Genomic DNA, 18,660 nt, shown 5'->3' with positions numbered 1-18,660 from the left:
AGGTTACGTAACTGCTGATGAGCTGCTTTTCATTAAGGCTTCCCCGAGTGGTGCTGGGAGCAGGCGCTGCCTCCAACAACCATCCTGGGGAAGGATTTCCTCCAGGCGTGCCGCCGTGCTCCTCCGAGCCCCGCAGTCTGCAGCTAGGCCAAGGTGACTGTGTGAAGCGGCACATGCTAAGTGTCTGTCTGAATGTGAAACAAGCCATCCACCTTTATGGGGTTGTGCATTAATTTCAGCTAAAGCGTGTTTGCAAAGTTTTAAAAGTAAGAGGCTCAGAAAAGATGTTAAATCGGTGTGTTAAAAGTATCCTGGCTCCTGGCTTGGAGCTTTTTTTTCTTTAGTGAAATGCATCCCCTGCTGCATAAAACCCCAAACCTTCATATCTTTTGGTGGTCTTGAACATGAGCAAAAAGACTGTTGCACAGGAAATGACAGAACAACACTGCAGCAACAGCACTGCACACCTGCACCTCACACCTGAGGAGGTAAAAAAAAAGTAGAACACAGCTGGTTTTGAGCACAGAATCATACATGCTTGAAGCACCACACAGTGTCCAGGTAGGACCCTCAGATGCTGAAGTGCTTGTGTCCATCGCTCTGTTTCACCTCAGGATGAGCTGAAAGCCAAGTGATGTTCATCCTCGGGTCTCAATTCTTCCATGTGCGGCCTTTCAGCTATTGGAGCTGACAGTGATGATTCACCCTCTGGAAAGACCTTCCTCTGGCTCTCACAGGTAGACAGGCTCCATGCAGGCAGATGCATGCTGCAGTCCTGGTAACCTGCTAGTCCAGATGCCATCACCAAATGCCATTCTTGTACCCTTCTCCTACCATTTGCTCCTCCCGGTGTTCCCTCTCCTGGCATTCCTATTCAACCCTCCATTTAGACCAATCTGAACTTTCCTATTACATTTTTAGGGGGTAAGTAAGTTGGTATTGACAGAGAAGCTCAGCCTGAAACAGACTCAAGCCCATATTCAGCTCTAAAGAACTATCCTCATACTAAGTGGAGGCAATACAATCATCAAATAAATTATTTATTACTTACTACAATGCTGAGTTTGGCCAAGAAATTTTAAAGTTGCATATTATTAATTTTGCCTTCTTATATTAATGACTGTACTCTGGCTACCTTGTGGTTTACAAGAAACTCAAAATTGGCCACTTCATAATCTGAACTAAAGCTTGAAAATGGCTTTTAGCCCAAATAAGTTGTAAGGAAAAAATGGGCTACAAGTGACAGCGTCACACAGAGGGCTTATGGCAGGAAACAGGACAAAGAGGAGACCCTGGCACTGTTTTGGTTGGTGATTCCATTACACGTTGCTTGACCTCTGCTTAAACCTCTTAAACACTGCTTTGTATATGTAAAATGAAGTTAATCGTATCATCTTGTTTTACAAAGTACTCAGGCTAGAAAAGATCTAACAATAGCAAATTATTTGTCATCTGAAGTCAGCTGGAAATTAAAGCTGCTTTCAGATAAAGTCTCACCCACCACGAAATCACTTACCTGGTAGGAGAGGCCTTTGTTTTAGACTTAATTGTAGTAAGTTTTGAAGTAATTTAATTTTGCTGATGGATTTCATTTTTATTTTGTGTGTATTTTGAGGAGGCATTTAATCTTTTCTATAATACATTTTGAAGTCTCATTCATTTAAATTGTCAAAGCCTGACAGCTCTGTAATGTGCTTAAACCCGGCATTGTTTATACCTGCATTCCATTTAAAAATTAACTTGCAGATTAAGTAATAAAAATGGTCTTATACTTCTCAGTGCTAATATCAGTGAAAACTTACAATATCCCTACTGCCTGAGATTAGCTCCTATATTACTTTCTCGTGAGGATTTCATGGAGGGGAATATTCTAACATTAAGCTCTGGTCGTGAAGGCTGAGCGTTTTTTGCCTGAATAAAACCAAAGTGTACATAAACCTGCAGAGGCAGTGGAGAGCTGGCAGCTCAGGAAGACGCTGGGACTTTTACACAGCTTCCTTCCCTCGCTGCTGTCATGAAGTGAACAAGACCAGAAGGAATCTATTAGCACTTCCACCTAGATGTGTTGCAACGAAGGGTCATGCAGCAGCATGCAGTGGCTGTTAATGTTGCCTCAGCCCTCACCAGGAATGCAATTAAAGGAGAATCAGAAGCATTCGTTCCTTACCTTGTGGACAGTGTGAGTTTTGCAGCAGCAGATTGGTTGTGGGTGCATGATCCCAGGTCACTGATCTCTGTCTTGCACCTTCACCTCCTCCCCACTCATTCTGATGCTTTTGCTCACGCACATGGGCCTGAAACACTGAAAAAAAAGTTTACTATTTGTGTAGTTGAAGATGGACACAACATACAACATTTTATATAATATGCACACACAGTTAACCCGGCTGCAACTGATATAAAATAGTCCAAGAAAAGTCTTACAGATCCCAAAATAACTAATAAGCCTGCAATCAATATTCCCTAGCTCTTTACCTGCCGAAGGGTTAACTCAGGCTTATCCTGCCCATTCCCTTCACAGGTGCTCCAGAGATAAGGAGCCAGTTATGAAATACAGCTTGCGTGGGCTTTTTCTGGGAAGCAGAGAACCTCAAAGGTAGCTGTGCAGACCCGAACAAAGGTGCAGATTTCCAAGGAAGACAAAAATTGAGATCAGAGGACAATGTGGGTGACAGCACTGGGTGGATTTGCAATGCTGTGTGTTTGACTGGGCCTTTTGAGGCCAACTTGTTTTGTTGTAACATAGGCACTCTCAAGCCTGAGGAATAAAGAGCCCTTATGGAGGAAAATGAGCCACCTGAAGCTCTGGTCTATTTTAGCTGTTAAACCCATTGAGTTGTTTTGCCTCATGAGACGTGAGGTGTTTGGGGATTTCACAGATCCACACAGAGGATGAATAATGTAACCAGATGCGGCTTGAATGTGATAAAATAGTTGACAGAACAATTGTGGTCTATCCATGTGCAGCGGCTTTGCGTGGAAATAGCCAGAAATGACAGTAAAGAGACCAAACGACGGGTTGAGGTCTGCGTGGGACCATCTATCATCCCATACTGCTTACTAAACTTTGTTCCGGTGTTCCAAGCTGATCCAAGGCACATTTCAGTCTTTTTGATGCCTAGGTGGAGAACACCACCAACACAAGATGAACGTGATGAGTCTTCTGTGAAGCCTTGTTGCGGAAGGTGACTGGAAAACAAAACCCAACAGGTAACTTCCAGGACTGGATGCCTCTGCTCAGTGACAGCAGCTCCTGCCACATGAGCAGGGCAAGACCCCGTCACCTTGGGCTACCCGAACCTGTCCCCACAGCCAGGCCCCGGGGTTGGGATGTTGGGGGACCCAGGAGAGGCTGCCCCATGCCTCAGCCCGGGGAGGTGTGAGGGGCAGCGAAGGCTGGCCCGAAGCTGAGGCCAATATGGGGACAGGGCTGATGGCACCAGCGGAGCAGCGAGCCGGGCTTCCCTGCGGGCAGCGCCTGCCTTAGGCCGGGGCTGCCGGACCCCCCCCGGGCCAGAGCGGGCAGGTCCCGGCCGCCCCCCCTGCCGCCAAGATGGCGCCCGCTCCCCCTACCCCTTCCCGGGGGGCGGCGGGCCCTCGGCTTCCCCAGCGCCTCCGCCCCGCGGTGCTGCCGCTCGGGTCAGGCCGGGCCGGGCCGGGCAGCGGCGAGGGGCCGGTGACGGGAGGGAAGATGGCGGCTGAAACCGACTGAAGGAGGAGGAGGAGAGATCCGACCCGGGCCGTGGCTGCCTCCTCCGTCACCGCCCCCCTCGTCCTCGTCCAGCTCCGCCCCGTCCCACCGGGAGGGAAAGCGGAGAGCGAGCCGGAGCCCCGCAGCCGCGCCGCGCTGCCCAGGCAAGGGGCCCCGGGTGCCCGGGAGCCCCGCAGCGGGAACCGGGGCCCCCAGAAGCGCCCGCCGCCTCTAGTGCTCCGGTCACCGCGATCGCCGCGGGGGCTGCTGCGAGCCGGCAGCCCCCCCGGGGCCGCCCCCGCCGCCTGGCCGGGGGAGTCGCTGTCGCGTTGCCCGTTGAGCTCGGCGGCCTCAGCCCCGGCGGGGGGAGGCGGCTGTCACCCAGGCAGCGGCGGCAGGTGAGTGGCGCCCGGCCGCGCCGCAGCTGGCGGCGGGGCGGGCGGACAGGCGGGCATGCGGAGGGAAGGAGGGGGGGCCGGGCCGGGCGCCCCGCCGCGCAGGGCGGGGGTGTGTCTGGCGGGGTCCGTACGCCGCCCCCGGCCCCAGCCGTAGCCCCTGGTCTGCGGGGAGGCGCAGCTGTCACGGGGGGACGGCCCGGCCCCCAGCCCCGGGGCTGCCATGGCGGCGGGCGGAGCGCGGAGGGGCGCCGCGGCCTCCCCCCCTCCTCTCTCCCCTCGCCCGCCCTCCTTCTCTCACGGGGGGCTGAGAGGGCCGCCCCGGGGGACCCTGCGGGGAGAACCCCTCCCGGCCCGGGCAGCGGGATCGCCGCCCTCCCTTTCCTTTATAAGCCCTCACCCCTTATTAATTTAAAGTTGATTGCAAAAGTGAAAAAGCAGTTTTTTCTCTTCTCGCCCCCCCCCACCCCCAGCCTCTTCCCGGCTGGAAGATGGCTGAGGGGAGGCAGCGGAGCCGCGGCCGGGCCTGCGGGTACCCGCGGACTTCCCCGGGCAGGGAGGACGCTTCGTTTGGTGGCGGTTTAGGTGACAGCTCTTTGTCTGCGTTGTGGCATCGCATGGCCCCCCCCTCGGTGTGTGTGTCTGTGGTCCCCAAAACCACCCCCAGCCACGGCAGGGCGGCTCTGGTTGTCAGAGGAGACAAGTAAGTTCAGGGCTAAGGCAGTGGTGCGGCTGTCAGGGAAAGGTGGAGGTGGCCGTGAGGTACCGGGTGGGTCTTGGAGCCATCGAATCAGGGAGCAGCCGAGTTGCCAGGCAGGGTGTGTGTGGAATTGGGCTCCCTGAGGGGTGCCTGAGCTTCCAGGTTTGGGGGGCTCTGCAGGAGGCTGGTGGTGAAGCTAGCGTCTGCCTCCCTGCTTCTAGCAGAGTGCTTGCCCTAAATTTGCTTAATTCCTCTCTTGGAGGCATGGACCAGCACCCGATTGTGAATAAGCCTAAATACCTGCGGTGCATATGCAAGTGGTAGCCCTGGTTTGTGCAGTGGTGGGGCTCCAGCTGCTGGAATATGACATTTAGTGGTAGAAAAATCTGTTTGTGGAAAGGCTGTTTCCTTCCGATGTAGGTTGCTAGACACGCTTGAGCCCTCTGGTTTCCGAGGTGCGTTTTGACCTTTCAGTGGCTGAGAACTGGGTCGTGTGTGTTGGGTAATGATCTTCCAGTGTCTTTTGCACCCAAAAGATCATGTTTGCAAAGGTGGAAAGGTGTTTAGCACTGGCTGAGGCTGCTGGTTGCTTCCGCTGGAAGCTTAATCAGCGTACAGTAGATATCAAATGTTCACTCCCCCCATATGGCATAGCCAAAATAAAAGAGTGACACAGCAAAGTGTATTAAAACTGGAAATTTGGACTCATGTGGGTGGTGCTTGCATGTTCTTCACCCTGTCTCGTGGCTTGTGTTCTTCATGTTGCTGGTTTAGACTGAGGGAAAAAAAAAGACTGGGTTTGTGTGGGCTGGCAGGATATATATGTGTGTGTGTGTAAGAGTTGTGTGTGTCTATATATATAAGGAGTAATATACCTGCTGAGTTCTAGCAGCAAGATGGTAAATGTATATGAACAAAGAAGATGCTTCATGTACTTGTCTGGAAATGCACTGTCCCATTGCGGTTTGGAGGTTGTGATCTTCTGCTTTCAGAATGTTTCAGTAAACGTGTATGTGTTGTGAACGCTGTGCTGTGGCCATTGGCTTTTTTACACAAGAGAAAGTAAAAAATCCATGTATGTATGGAAGTACATGTAGTGTGTGGTACAGGTGTAGTTATGTACCCGAGCCTCTTGCAGTGCAGGAGGGAGAGAAATGTTATAAACCAGAAAAACTTGGATACAAAGCCACAGATTTACAGGGAAGCTTGGAAAGTGGTGTTGTATCTGCAGCTTTGCAGAGCTGTTTTGTGAAAATGATTAAAGTTCAAGTTGCCACTTAAGGGGACAAACAGCTCTTGATGGTAGATAATAAAACAGTAGTAACTTTGGCAGTACTGCACCTGGCTCCAAGCCGATGGGCATGATGAAATGTTAAATCTCAACTTATTTGCTCAAGATGGGTATCTGTTGTTTGAAAGGTGTTGCCAAACAATATGGCAGCACAAATCCTTGCTTCCAAAACAAATAGGCTTCCTGAGATGCGAGTGGAGGTTTGGCTCTTCGGAAGGCAAGCCTTTACTTTGTATTCTCTACAGGCCAACTTTGATTTTTTGTGTGTTTTCCCCAAGCCTTGCCCTCTGATAATGCTACGACACATGCTCACAACTGCATGACTAATTCATACAATTAGTCATACACTTCCAGTGTAGATTTATTGGAGCAGTGTCACTGTCGTTCTTCTGTTGTAGAAGTCTGTATTTGGGAACATTGTGCCTGCTGTTGACTTGTCTTGGGTCTCTTGGCGGGGTTGTTGGGTGGGCTGTTATGAACATTTGAAGCCTTGAGGATAATTAAGCTTAATTATAGAAGCATATTTTTCAAGGAACATATCTGCTGGAGATCAGCACCTTGTTGCTTGTTAATCTGAGGGGGGTAATTTGCATGAGACTTTGCAATGATTGTTAGAGACGAAGGTGTGAGTGCTACGACTAAAAATATCCCGTCTCCTACATAAATAGTTTGCCAGCTGAAAAACAGTATATTTTGTATAAGGAAACTATTTATATGACGAGTTATTCTTGTTTTGCTCGGTTGACTGTTTCTTTGAAGCACGGTTCTTATCTCTTTGATCAAAGGAATTTAAAAAATAGTTTTTAAAGTTGGATTCTGCCTTTAAAGACAAGATTTTAAGCAGGAAGGGCTTGGACTAACAGATAAATGTTTTAAGCAGGTATTCCTGAAAGGCCAGCGCAGTGTGTAATACCCCATAGCATGTGGCCACCACTTCTACATAGGAGCTTTAATTGCTGGCAGATGCAAACAAGCATTTTTTTATTGGCGGTTCTATGTTATTTGTATTGCTGCAGCATCCAGGAACCCCAGGCATGGTCTGGGTTTGCAGTGGAGTAGGAGTGAGGCAAAAATGGAGTGAAAGTGCACTCCACTTCCCAAAACTTCCAGCCTAAACCTAGAGGTAGAGGAGCAGAGTTGTGAGAGGGAAGCAGCTGGCTGGTGATGGTCAGCACTAGTCACAGTATGTGAGTGACCTAAATATGGAGTTTTGGGGTTTACTTTTAATAATGTTTCAGGGAGTAAGTGCTTTACCATCTTCTGGGAGCTGACTGCCTGCCGTTGTGCTGCTGAAGCTGGGCTGAGCCCACTGCTAGGGCTGATCCAGCCCCTTAGAGCTACGGTGGGTGAGGGAGGAAGCACAGGAGCAGCTCTGCTGATCGGTCTGAGAACAGCCAGGAGCTTTAAACTCTTCCCCCAGCACAGCAGGATCTGGAATAGGATGTTTGCCTGTAGCTGCAATATTAAAAATTATGGCTTGCTTGTAAATGGCTTCAACTCTTTGCATACCTAGCCTTGCACATGTGAGTCAGGGTGATGCAGAACAGGTTTTTACCACTATGGCAGCATCTCCATATAAAGTTTGACCATTTGAAATGCTGCGGCTTTGCTGTGGGACAAATTTTAAAGGACTGAGAGGCCTGGTCAAGGTATAAAGGATGTGTCAGCACCATGCACTTTACCTGGGCTCCTGTCATTTACAAAGGAAAAAAGAAAACCAAAACTGCTGAACTGGTTTGGAGGTTCTTTAAGCCTGAACTAATTTACCAGGCTGGGAATGTAGGTTAGAAACTAGGCTTCACTTGGCTTTGGGCTAGTGCCAGTATGCTCCGCAGGGAAAACACAGGCTAAATAGCTTCTGTGCTGATAATCCTGCAATACCATTCCTCCTGTTTCCCCTGAAAAGATAGGTAGGTTCTCATGCAGTTGACCTAATTGACTGGGAAGCAACTTCAACACATCTCAGCACAAGGAGCAGCAGGATGTTTCCCTTAGATGCCCTTGGGTGAGTGGGGGGAAAAAGCGGGGATGGATTTTTGTGCACAGACCTCACCCAATTGCTCAGGTCCGAGGGATGAGGTTGCAAAGCCTAAACTAGGTAGATTTGTTAAACAACTTAGGTAAATCTGCACATAGATATTCTTAAATCTGTTTAAACCTGCTTACTGGTTTATTATGTTCTGTAAGCTGAGGCAAGCTGTCCTGGCAGTCATGTTTAAACCAGCGTGTGTCTGCATGGAGATTTGCTGTGATTTAGTGAAGCTGATGCAAGTTGCTGAGTTACAGGAAGGTGATCTAAGAAAGCAAAACAGGGCAGGGTATACGTAAGTCAGCAATTTGCTAGCTTGTGTTGGTTGGTGATCTCTATAGTACTCATATTTTGTTCTAAGGATCCACAAATTGTCAGTTTCTTAAAGCTGATCAGTGGAGGGGCATAGATGTTTTTTTTTCTGCAGACAAAAAGCCCTCAAGAGTTAGTTCCTGCTTGAAACAAGTGTCAGAAATGTTCCAGCCAAGGCTGATCCTGCAACTAGCTTTTTTGGAACACAAATCACTAAAATATCTATTTTGAGCTATTTATGTTTATTTTTAATTATCTATAATGAAATATGTTATGAAACAAACTTAAAACAGTGTCTTTTTGGCTTATTTGCTCCCTCTTCCCTTTTTAATGTGATATCTGAAATCCCAAGAGTTCCATTTTTTTGGATTTTCAGAGTGTGAAGACTTCAAAAATAAGGCAATATGCCAGGCAAGGCAAGAAGTAGGCTTGTTTCTTGTATTCGTATGATGAAACTATGAATGAGGAACTGTTTAAAACCCAAACAAATCAGTAGCTTTCCCACAGATGTGGAATTCAGGTCCTGATTGTGAATGGAGGGATAAGTTTAGATCACAATACTACCCTAGGATCAAATGGTATTAAATGGTGTCACACATATTGAAATGGTTAGGTGTTGATAAAGTTATATACTTAGTGTTTTCTCCTGTGTGTAGCATGTGGTGTCTTTGGAAATAAGGGCCTCAGAAGGGGAGAGAGATTTCAACCCAAAGCCTGTCAATCCCCTGTCCAGAAGGTTTCAGAACAGTATTTGGTGTTTCAATAAGACTAATAAAAAAGTAGTAGTATAATTTTTTCAATAAAAGTGCACTGAGAGTTTAAACAGTGAAAACTGAATGTATTTTTCTCTTTTATTTTCCTTTTCTGCTAACATTGTGTAACTGGTGGATTGAGGGAACAGAAAGGAAAAGCCCTGAGCTTTTCAGACCATTAAATCAGATTCATGTGTAAATTGTACAAGAAATCTTCCAGCTTGGACTGTGTAACTTCACTTCCTTTCTATTCCTTGTGAATACCATGCTTGCTGCCTATCCTCCCTCTCTTCTTTTCTCTCCCCTGCAGCCCTTGTTTTGCTCCTGAGACTTTGTATCTGGTTTTATCAACACACTTCAGAGACCTTGGATAAGTTGAGAGATGAACTCTTCAGTGGAAGCACTAGTCAGGCTCTGTCTTTGAAGTTGTTTTGTTTTTAACAAAAGTCTGACTAACCTGAAAAGGATTTTGACATATGCTTGTGACCAGTTATTTCAAATCCTTCCGGAAAAAATCGTGCATGAAAATAAACAACCACCTAGAGTTAAACCTGTTGTAGACTGGGTGTGTAAGCTCGATCCATTTGTCTTTCACTCCTTTCTTAGATGTGATTGCTGACAAGATGAGTTCTGGGTCTTCCCACTAATTCTGTAAACAGCTGGCAGTTATGCTACCTGCTTCTTTTTTTATGAGCAGGGATTTCCAAGCAGAGTGTTCACAGGAAAGCTTGGCAGGATGAGTTCACCAGACTTTCCTCCATGCTCCAGTTGCGAATGGTGCTCAGCTGAGGGGTGAATACCAAACAAGTATTTTTTTAATGATGGAAGATGCTGCGTTAGGATTGAAGGAATTATAACTGGACACCTTGGAAACATTTATAGCAGAAACCAGTAGATCAGGCTGCATTCTTATACAATTTAGATGTTCAAATTTAATAATCATCATGGAATCACAGGATGGTTTATGTTGGAAGGGATCTTAAAGCTCATCCAATTCCAACCCCTGCCACAGGCAGGGACACCTTCCGCTAGACCAGATTGATCAAAATGAAATGCTGCATGCATGTTATTGTTAAGGGTATGACATTTTGGCATTTACAAATGTTACCATGTTCTTATATCTCGGCTTTTGTAAAATTTTGTGACAATCTGCAAAATTGAGCACAAAATCCTAACATGTCTTGAAATGTAATTAGGGTGAAGCCTAATTTGCTATTGCATGAATAGTTAGAATTTCTTGGAATGGAACCGATGTGTACAATACATCTGTTTGTGTCGCCAAATGTCATTTTAAGAATGTTGGTTTATGGAATAAGTGAGAGCCGCTGGTGAAGGATCAGGTAAAACACCATGTTATGCGGGCCTCTGACTCACAGGGTAGGAATAAGGCCTGAAACCAGCTCTGCCTTTGGCAGCACGTAACTCTTGCTTTATTTTAAATTAAGGTTATGAAACCCCAGCATTTTAGAATATGTTTTGTGTTTATGCTGTTTGCAAGCTTTCTTGGTACTTTTTCAACTATATTGTATTGTCCAACAAATATTTTTCTACAGAGGTCGTGTTTAAATGTTCTTTGTGAAAAAACTGCTAGGTGATTTTTTTCCCCTGGGTTTCTAAAATCGCATTCCCAGATTCGTGTTTTACTGCAATCAGCTAGTCTTCAGTGTGGAATATCTGCTGAAGGCATAGTGGAAGTTGTGGGATCCCAGCACTTCTCTGACAGCTAGATTAATAGTTACGTCTTTAACCTTTAAAACAGTTCACTTGGACTTGATGGAGTTGGCATAAAGTTCTGTGTTTCTGAAGATGCAGTGGTGATAATCTCTTTGATGGCCCAAAATAAGTGAAAAGAAAAGCTTTAATGAATTTAAAAATGCCATTGAAAATAGCATTTGGCCTGATTTTATTTGGCTTTTGTTGTTGTTGGAAATGGAAATAATACTGTATATACAAAGGTCACTGTATGGAAAATAACTATCTAGTAAATATACTTTAATCTGGTTTATTTTTCAAGTACAGTGAAAATGGGAAAATAAACTATCTAACCTATTAATTACATCTGTTTCCATGTGACATAATGTGCTATAGTTTTCTGATCTGGTGGATAAGATGTTTCAATACAGCATAACAAAAAAAGTACAGTTTGATATTGCAGACTAGCACTAAAACCTGGGAATTTCCATTAAATCAAAAGCTATTTTGTTTGTAAAGCTGGACATTCAAAAGTTAGGAAAACCAGATGCGACTGTAATTACAATTTTGTAGCCACATGAGATTTTTCCATAGATTCTCTGACTTACTCACTGTATGGGTTGGACTAACAAAGTGGAATGGATTAAGGTTGCACAGATGATCATAAATCTGTTACTGTATACTTTTTAGTGCTTCATTTTGCAACCTACTCGATTTTCTTCTAATGTTTTTAGGTGATAAGCTGCTTTGTGGCATTCATTTTTGATACAAATGGAGTGTCACACAGGTATTGGCTACTTTTTGCAATGCCCCTGCAAGGCAAAGAAATATTATTCCAATTTTTGCACTCTTCACAGCTATTGGATAATTAGCCCAAGTAGCAGGGTGCTGGTGAAAGGTAAAAGGCACTTGACAGGTTATTCTCAAGTACCTGGTGCACTTGACCGCTCTGTCTGTATATGTGGATTTATTAAATTGGGTGAAACTTTCTCTGAATTTGCCAGCAAACCTCCAGAGGCTTGGCTCCAGTGGTCTCTGCCTCACTGACAAGTAGCTCTGATGACAGGTATCTGATGGCTTTCGTTCTTTAGAGCAGAGTTTCCCCAACTGTGGCATGCATATGCTAGCAGTATGCATGCTGCTTTAGAATGGGGTATTTTGCGATGTGAAGGCAATTAAACTCCTGTTGCTGAATGTGGATCTGTTATTGCTCCATCCCTGGCAGTGTTCAAGACCAGCTTGGATGGGGCTTTGAGCAGCCCGGTCTAGTGGAAGGTGTCCCAGCCCATGGCAGGGGTTTGGAACTAGATGCCCTTAAGGTACCTTCCAACCCAAACTGTTCTGTGATTCTGTGATTCTACTGTGGGGCTCTTGATGGAGGTGGGTCCTTGGGGTGGCACTCAGGAGTCAGTGGCGATTGCAGAGAGCCATCAAATTGGGGTTTGCAGGTGTGCTTGTGCTTCTGATTGAGATTTTAAAGGAGCAAGGATGAAGATGTTGAATGAGGATGTGCAGCGAGTCCTATTTTGGGAAGCTGGGGTAAGCGTGGAAGATAGGGAGCAAAGGTTTTGGCATTTGGTGTTATGGAGGTGATGGAGTGTCATGGCTTGGTCAGGTCAGGTCATCAGGGCTGGGCTGGTGCCAAAAGAGAAGAAACATTGTTTTTATGTCCTGGTTCGTGGAGAATGTGGTGTGCTTTTTAGGTGGGGTGGGGACAGCACTGGGGTTCTCATTTTGAGGCACAGAAAGATTGATGATCAAGTCCTGCCAGGCAGAAGCATTATCCAGTAGAAGGGCAGGAAGAGAGAAGCTGGTTTGGGAGGTCGAACATGTGTGCCCATTGCTAAAAAAGCTGTAACATGTTGCTGGTTATGGCCTCCAGAAGAACTGCAGCCTTAGTTCCCAAACTTAGCACAGCCCTGCTTGTTGCTGCGGTTGTTGACTTGCTTATAGGTGTGCGTGTGGTGCTACGTGCAAGGAGAGCTGGATTCCTGAATTCCTGCTCTTGCCACAGAATGTATGATTACAGAGATACCGCGGACTTCTTGAAAACAGCATTAAATAACTTCTGAAGGCTTTTTAAGGAGGTATTTTAAAAACAAGAATCATGCTTTTACTCTTGGATTTCCTCCTGGATGCTGGAAAATACCTACATTCCGTAATTCATACATTTCACGTGCAACTGGCAAGCTGGAAATAAGGTCTTTGGGGTCTGTGAAAGCAGTTTAAACAAATCTAGTAAAACAAGATTTTAGTTTCATCGCAGAGGTTTAAAGTGCAAGAGTAAAATACACAGAACAGCCATTAAAATCTAAAAAAAAAACCAACAAAACCCCCAAAGAATACTAGCCTGGAAATGTTTTCTTCCCTCTGTGCTGCCTGTTAGTCTGCTGACAGGGGAAACTTTGATACTAAATCCACTGGAGCTGCTGGAGTTGGGTGTTTGGCAGCATCACACTGTCAGGGCTATTGCACCACTCTATCTGCCCCTGGAGTCATGGCTTGCTGCAAATTCATGCACCTTTGAGAACTCCTGCTTGTTAGAACAAAGCCCCTCACTGCCCAGAGACTTTTTACAAGTGTAAGCACCATCTCTGGGGAATAGGAAAGTATGCCCATTTCACGGATGGGCACAGGTTTGTCCAGATCATGGGGAAATTTGGCAGTCCAGTATTTGACCCCCTTGTATCTGCATTTACTCGTTGAACAGTTGGTCTGCAGTGTTTAGATTTTGGTTTAAAATGTCTAAATTGAATATAGCAATATAATCTTAATTTGTTTACCAAGAGAGTTCTTCAGATAGGCCTCCTGAAGTGCAAGGAATAAGAAACAACTGCTACTTGAGGACAGAAGAGCTAAGTTTGTTTCAAGCTGTTTAAAAGGCTTCAGCTCAGAGATAAGTGCGTATTTTACATCCTGATCAGCAAGTTATAATGAGATTTAGAGCACTAAACGAGTTCTCTCCTAACCCGCAGAATGATGCATGTGGCTCAGCACAGAGCTATTGTTCTCATCAGCCCTCTCTGGTGAAATAATTTAGGAAATTGTGGTGCTGCAAACTGGATTTAATCAGCGAGTAGTTTCCACCTTCAGAAGATGTCTTCAGTAGATAGAAGGCATTTCTCAATGTTCACAAAGATTTCTGCACAAGGAGGGTAGTTCTTGTGTTCCTAGCAGTGAGAAATGGCTGTCTGGAACTTCAAATACATGAGCAGGCTGTAGGATTAAGTGTTCTCTGTTATGATGAGTGGAAGTTACGTCTTCCAAGTGCTGGAAGTTTCTAAAAGGCTGTTCTGTTTCTCCATCACTAGAAAGATAATGAAAGAGTACAGGCAAGGAAGGGTCATAGAGAATACAAACATGGAGAGCAGGAGAGCTGCTTTTTTGCTATTGAGAAGTGAAAAGGAGATGATCTTCACAAAAATGCTACTGGGATCCTTGTGGATAGATCCACCCACAGCAGGATGGGATAGAACTATTGATAATTTTGATACAAACTCTTTTTTTTTTTTTTTAATGCAAACTCAGATCATTTTGATGCTCTGAGGGCTGGAGCACCTCTGCTCTAGAGACAGGCTGAGAGAGCTGGGATTTTAGGCAGAGGTTCTTCCCTGTGAGGGTGGTGAAGCCCTATCACAGGCTGCCCAGAGAAGCTGTGGCTGCCCCATCCCTGGCAGTGTTCAAGGCCAGGTTGGATGGGGCTTGGAGCAACCTGGTCTTGTGGAAGGTGTCCCTGCTTGTGGCAAGGGGTTGGGACTGGTCCCTTCCAACCCAAACCATTCTGTGATTCATGTGATTAATAATATTCAAAGGATTTGACTATTTCTTCAGGTGGTGGCAGAGATTCCTCTCCTAATCCAACAGCTACATTCAGCTGGTTCTTGAAATTCTTATAATGTGGTTTTGAGAGCAACATGTGGTGAATATGGAATAAAACAATATTGCACATGGGGGAAGACTGTGCGATGCTGTGAGAGAGGATTAGATCACTTGAATAGAACCGTCAGGTACTGGTGGCTATAATATTTATCATCAAGAATCCTTGTCTGAGCCTTGAGCTCTTTCCCTCCCCCTGTTTACAGCAGATTGTCAAAATTGAAGGTGGTCTTTCTCCTCTTTTGCAGTCACTTGTGTTTCCAGAGATGGTTGTTTTGTGTTTTTTTTTTTTTTTTTTTTTTGTTTCCTTAAGTATTGAAACCTGTTTTTTTATTCCAGGCTCATTTCCTACTTTGCTGTATAAGGCTGCTACATACTCTGTTCAAGGTCCCTGAAAATGTTATGAATAGTCTTATCTCTGTAAGCTCCTTGAATACATCGCTGGTTTTGTGTACCTGGCTTTTTTGAACCTTATCCTCATTAAAAAAAAAAAAGCAAAAGAAAAGAAAAAAAAAGCCCTTATCTTTTCTTTTTTTTTTCCTTCCTGAAATGACCTATGAGAATTCTCATGTGGGAGTGAATTAGTGTGCATGTACTGGGAGACGTGGCTGGCTGTGGCACAGGCACGGATTTGCTAAAGCAGCACAGAACTCGGAAGCACAAAAGCTAGTTGGATTGAAATCACTTGGTATTGTTGTCTATAGAATAATTTAACTGGGTTTTTGTCTTTTGGTTTTGTGTTTTGTTGTGGTTGTTTTTTTTTTTTTCCTGCTGGTGAGTACAGTTCTCAGGCCTCATTTTTGGTACTGATTTCAGTCATTTATGCTATGAAATGGTAAAAGAATTATCAAAATGTTATCTATGAAGTCGGTACAGAAGGGTCTGAACGCGTTGGCGGTTATTTGTGGATATGCTGCTGTTTGCTAAAGAACTTTTTAGGTTTCCTTGTTTTGAGATGGCTTGAAACAGGGTTTTTTTTTTTTTAGCTTAAGTAATTTGCTCATCCTCCTCCTTGATTTTACACCTATCAAAAGTGAACAAGCATGTCACTTCCCTGTATCAAGCATTAATTAGCTGATTGCAAAGCCCTTTGAACGTAACTGCGAAACATAACTTAAACCAAAGTCCTCACTCTTTAAAGGGAGGAGAGCGGAACACACCTCTCCCTTCTCCTCTCTGTTGAAAGGCTTTGCTTCCAGAGAGTTATCCTCATGCTGCTGTGGGCAAAGACTCAGATGAATTATTTTGCACAATGAATGTATCCTTCTGACGGATTTCTGGTGTTCCGAATGACTGGAATTCTCCCTGAAACTGTAGTGCTTGTTAGGGAGCAGAAGAAAGTCTGTGCAAAATACTGTCTTTGCACTCACTTTGGAATCGCAACTGCTCCTGCTGGGCTTCTGAGATGGACTTGAAAAGGCATCTTGGCTTGCATTATAGGTTAACCCAAATAAACGTTTAGTAAGTAATAGTAGTAATTAGTATTTATAATGAGGTAGTAACAGGCAACCTGAATTAGCCCAAGCTCCCATTGTGCCTGAAACTAAACAAACAAATAAGCTGCTTAGGGAGGGACTGCCATGATTCAAGTGTATTTGTAATTTCTTGTCTTACCTCTGAAATGTCTTGTAATGTGATATTTGGTACACTTTTTTTAGTCATGCAAGCATAATATTTAATAATACCTGTGGTCTGCATTTTGCTTACCTTGGTTGCTGTTGTGCTGATACACCCAAGCTGGGTTTAAGTTCTGTCTTCAAATGCCTTTAAATACAAATAATCTTCATTGCAATTAGTGGCATTACTTATAAGATGTCACGTAAGAACTGTGGGCTGTACTCTATTGCTGGCATGCTTGTGATTAAGGATTTTCAGACTAAAAGTATATCAGCAGTTTTCATAGTCATGAAGTGTTTGAGATAAATATTTGAGTAATCATAGAATAGATAGTAATGATTTAATGTGTATTTACAGTAAAAGAAAATCAGGGTAAAATAGCTGAAAAACACTCCTGCTTGCTCAAGTATGTAATACTTTTTTTTTACCCTTTTTCAGTCCTAGTTGCACTTTACTGTTTTGGACTATGGGTCTTATGCAGCTACAACACTTTACCAAAAGTTTTTAGGAAATAACAAAACTCTGAATTTTAAAATATTATGAAAATCACTTTGTGTGAGCTATCTGTGTTCAACAGTAGACTCTTAGTGAAGTCAAGCATGAGCGGGGCAAATACAGCCGTCACTGTAGCCATATAATGGTAAAATATGACATTTGTATTTGTGTTTTAATGGGAATTTGTTTAGTTACCACCTAGCCACTTTAATATGTGCTGCCTATGTAAGTGGGAAGCATTTAATAATCTACTTGAGCGTTATTAACTATTTTTCATGTAAGCCTAATTTATTGAAGATGGCAATATCTGTTAAACAACATTCACTTGCAGCCTGTCTCAGATGAATAGTTTATGTTCATGGCATAGAGGTTTAAATGTATAAGTATGTACATAAAACTGTTGCCTAAATAATATTACTACCCTTTCAGTCCAGAAAAGCCAGAATTTTTGGCTCCACTCTGATGCTGCTTTGATGCCTGTAAATACTGTTGTGCAATCCTGCAGTCCAGAAACCAGCCATGTCCTGGACTGCATCACGAGCAGTGTGACCAGCAGGTTGAGGGAGAGTATTCTCCCCCTCTGCTCTGCTCTGGTGACACTCCCCCATGCAGCCCTGCATCCAGCTCTGGGGCCCCAACATAAGAAAGATGTGGAGCTCTTTGAGTGAGTCCAGAGCAGGCCACAAAGATGCTCTGAGGACTGGAGCACCTCTGCCATGGAGACAGGCTGAGAGAGCTGGGCTTGTTCAGCCTGGAGAAGAGAAGGCTCCAGGGAGACCTTAGAGCAGCTTCCAGTGCCAACAAAATCTGAAGAGGGGCTTTTGACAAGGGCCTATAGGCACAGAACAAGGGGGAATGGCTTTAACCTGACAGAGGGGAGATTGAGATGAGATCTTAGGAAGAAGTTGTTCCCTGTGAAGACGGTGAGGGCCCTGGCACAGGTTGCCCAGAGAAGTTGTGGCTGCCCCATCCCTGGCAGTGTTCAAGGCCAGATTGGACACAGGGGCTTGGAGCAACCTGGTCTACTGGAAGGTGTCCCTGCCTGTCTGGCAGGGGAGTTGCAACTGGATGAGCTTTAAGATCCCTTCCAACCCAAACCATTCTGTGATTCTGTGATGGTCTATGAATTATATACTGGGTTTGTTGCATCAGGACACTTAGAGCAGAGGGTGGAGTTTGCTTGAGTGTTGGTCAGTGGCTCTATCTTTTTTCCTACCTTCAGCATTTATTGTATGGTCTGATACTTGAGTTGTTGCTCTGAATTTGAAACTGTGTGTATTGCTCTTTCGTTTTCTTCTATAGTCCTTGCAGCTATGGTAGCTGAGTTTCACAATCACTAAACTCATCTGCATTTATCTTCAGTATTTCTCTTGAGATATAAAAATGCTACCGTTTCTGTTCAACAAATTAAAGGCTTCAGGAGTTCAAGGACAACTCTGGAAACTCAGCTATAGATGTTTTTGTGGCTGTTAGATACACAGGCTCTCTGGGGCTGCTAGGTATTTGGTGTGAGGTTTTCCCTCTCCTCTCAGGGACTTCTTCAACTGAAAAGGGAAAAATGTCCAAATCAGGCAGGAGTTTCAGCCATCAAACCTGAACATATTTTCCTGAGAAACCTGAATTACAGAAGAGTGATGAGAAGATGCTAGAATGGAAATACTTCACCCCTGTAAATAGGATTTATAATTGTTTCTTAAGAAAAAAAGAAAGGAGGAAAGTCAGGTTGTCTGCAGAACAGAACACTAGGAATTAACTGTTTCATACATGATTTCATTTGGGAGTAATTATGCTGTATTTTGATGTTATAAGT

At 44.7% G+C, this 18,660-nt stretch overlaps 1 protein-coding gene and 1 long non-coding RNA gene across 6 annotated transcripts in view; one reads left to right on the top strand and one right to left on the bottom strand.

Annotated features, from left to right (window-relative positions):
- Positions 1-514: 514 nt before the first annotated feature.
- On the bottom strand, positions 515-3,893 carry LOC115946080 (uncharacterized). Of its 4 annotated transcripts, none has more exons than XR_004549454.1 (4): positions 3,574-3,893; positions 2,476-3,189; positions 2,168-2,302; positions 515-783 (listed from the first exon to the last, which is right to left on the bottom strand). It is a non-coding gene; the product is annotated as an uncharacterized lncRNA (long non-coding RNA). The 4 variants fall into 4 exon arrangements; XR_004549452.1 differs by having other exon boundaries at positions 3,062-3,189; XR_004549453.1 differs by having other exon boundaries at positions 515-2,009; positions 2,168-3,189.
- The window catches only part of NCOA1 (nuclear receptor coactivator 1), a 185,957-nt gene continuing 171,103 nt past the window's right edge, over positions 3,807-18,660 (top strand). The window contains exon 1 of one of the 2 annotated variants that reach the window (XM_034060485.1): positions 3,807-4,089. The gene's annotated coding sequence lies outside the window, so the exon portion shown is untranslated. Of the gene's footprint in view, positions 4,090-8,032; positions 8,083-18,660 lie in introns of those variants that run through there. The other variant, XM_031046643.2, reaches the window with a different exon arrangement.

Source organism: Melopsittacus undulatus, chromosome 3 (genome assembly GCF_012275295.1).
Source record: "Melopsittacus undulatus isolate bMelUnd1 chromosome 3, bMelUnd1.mat.Z, whole genome shotgun sequence".
Lineage (NCBI taxonomy): Eukaryota > Metazoa > Chordata > Aves > Psittaciformes > Psittaculidae > Melopsittacus > Melopsittacus undulatus.
This window is presented reverse-complemented; position numbering and strand designations above follow the sequence as displayed.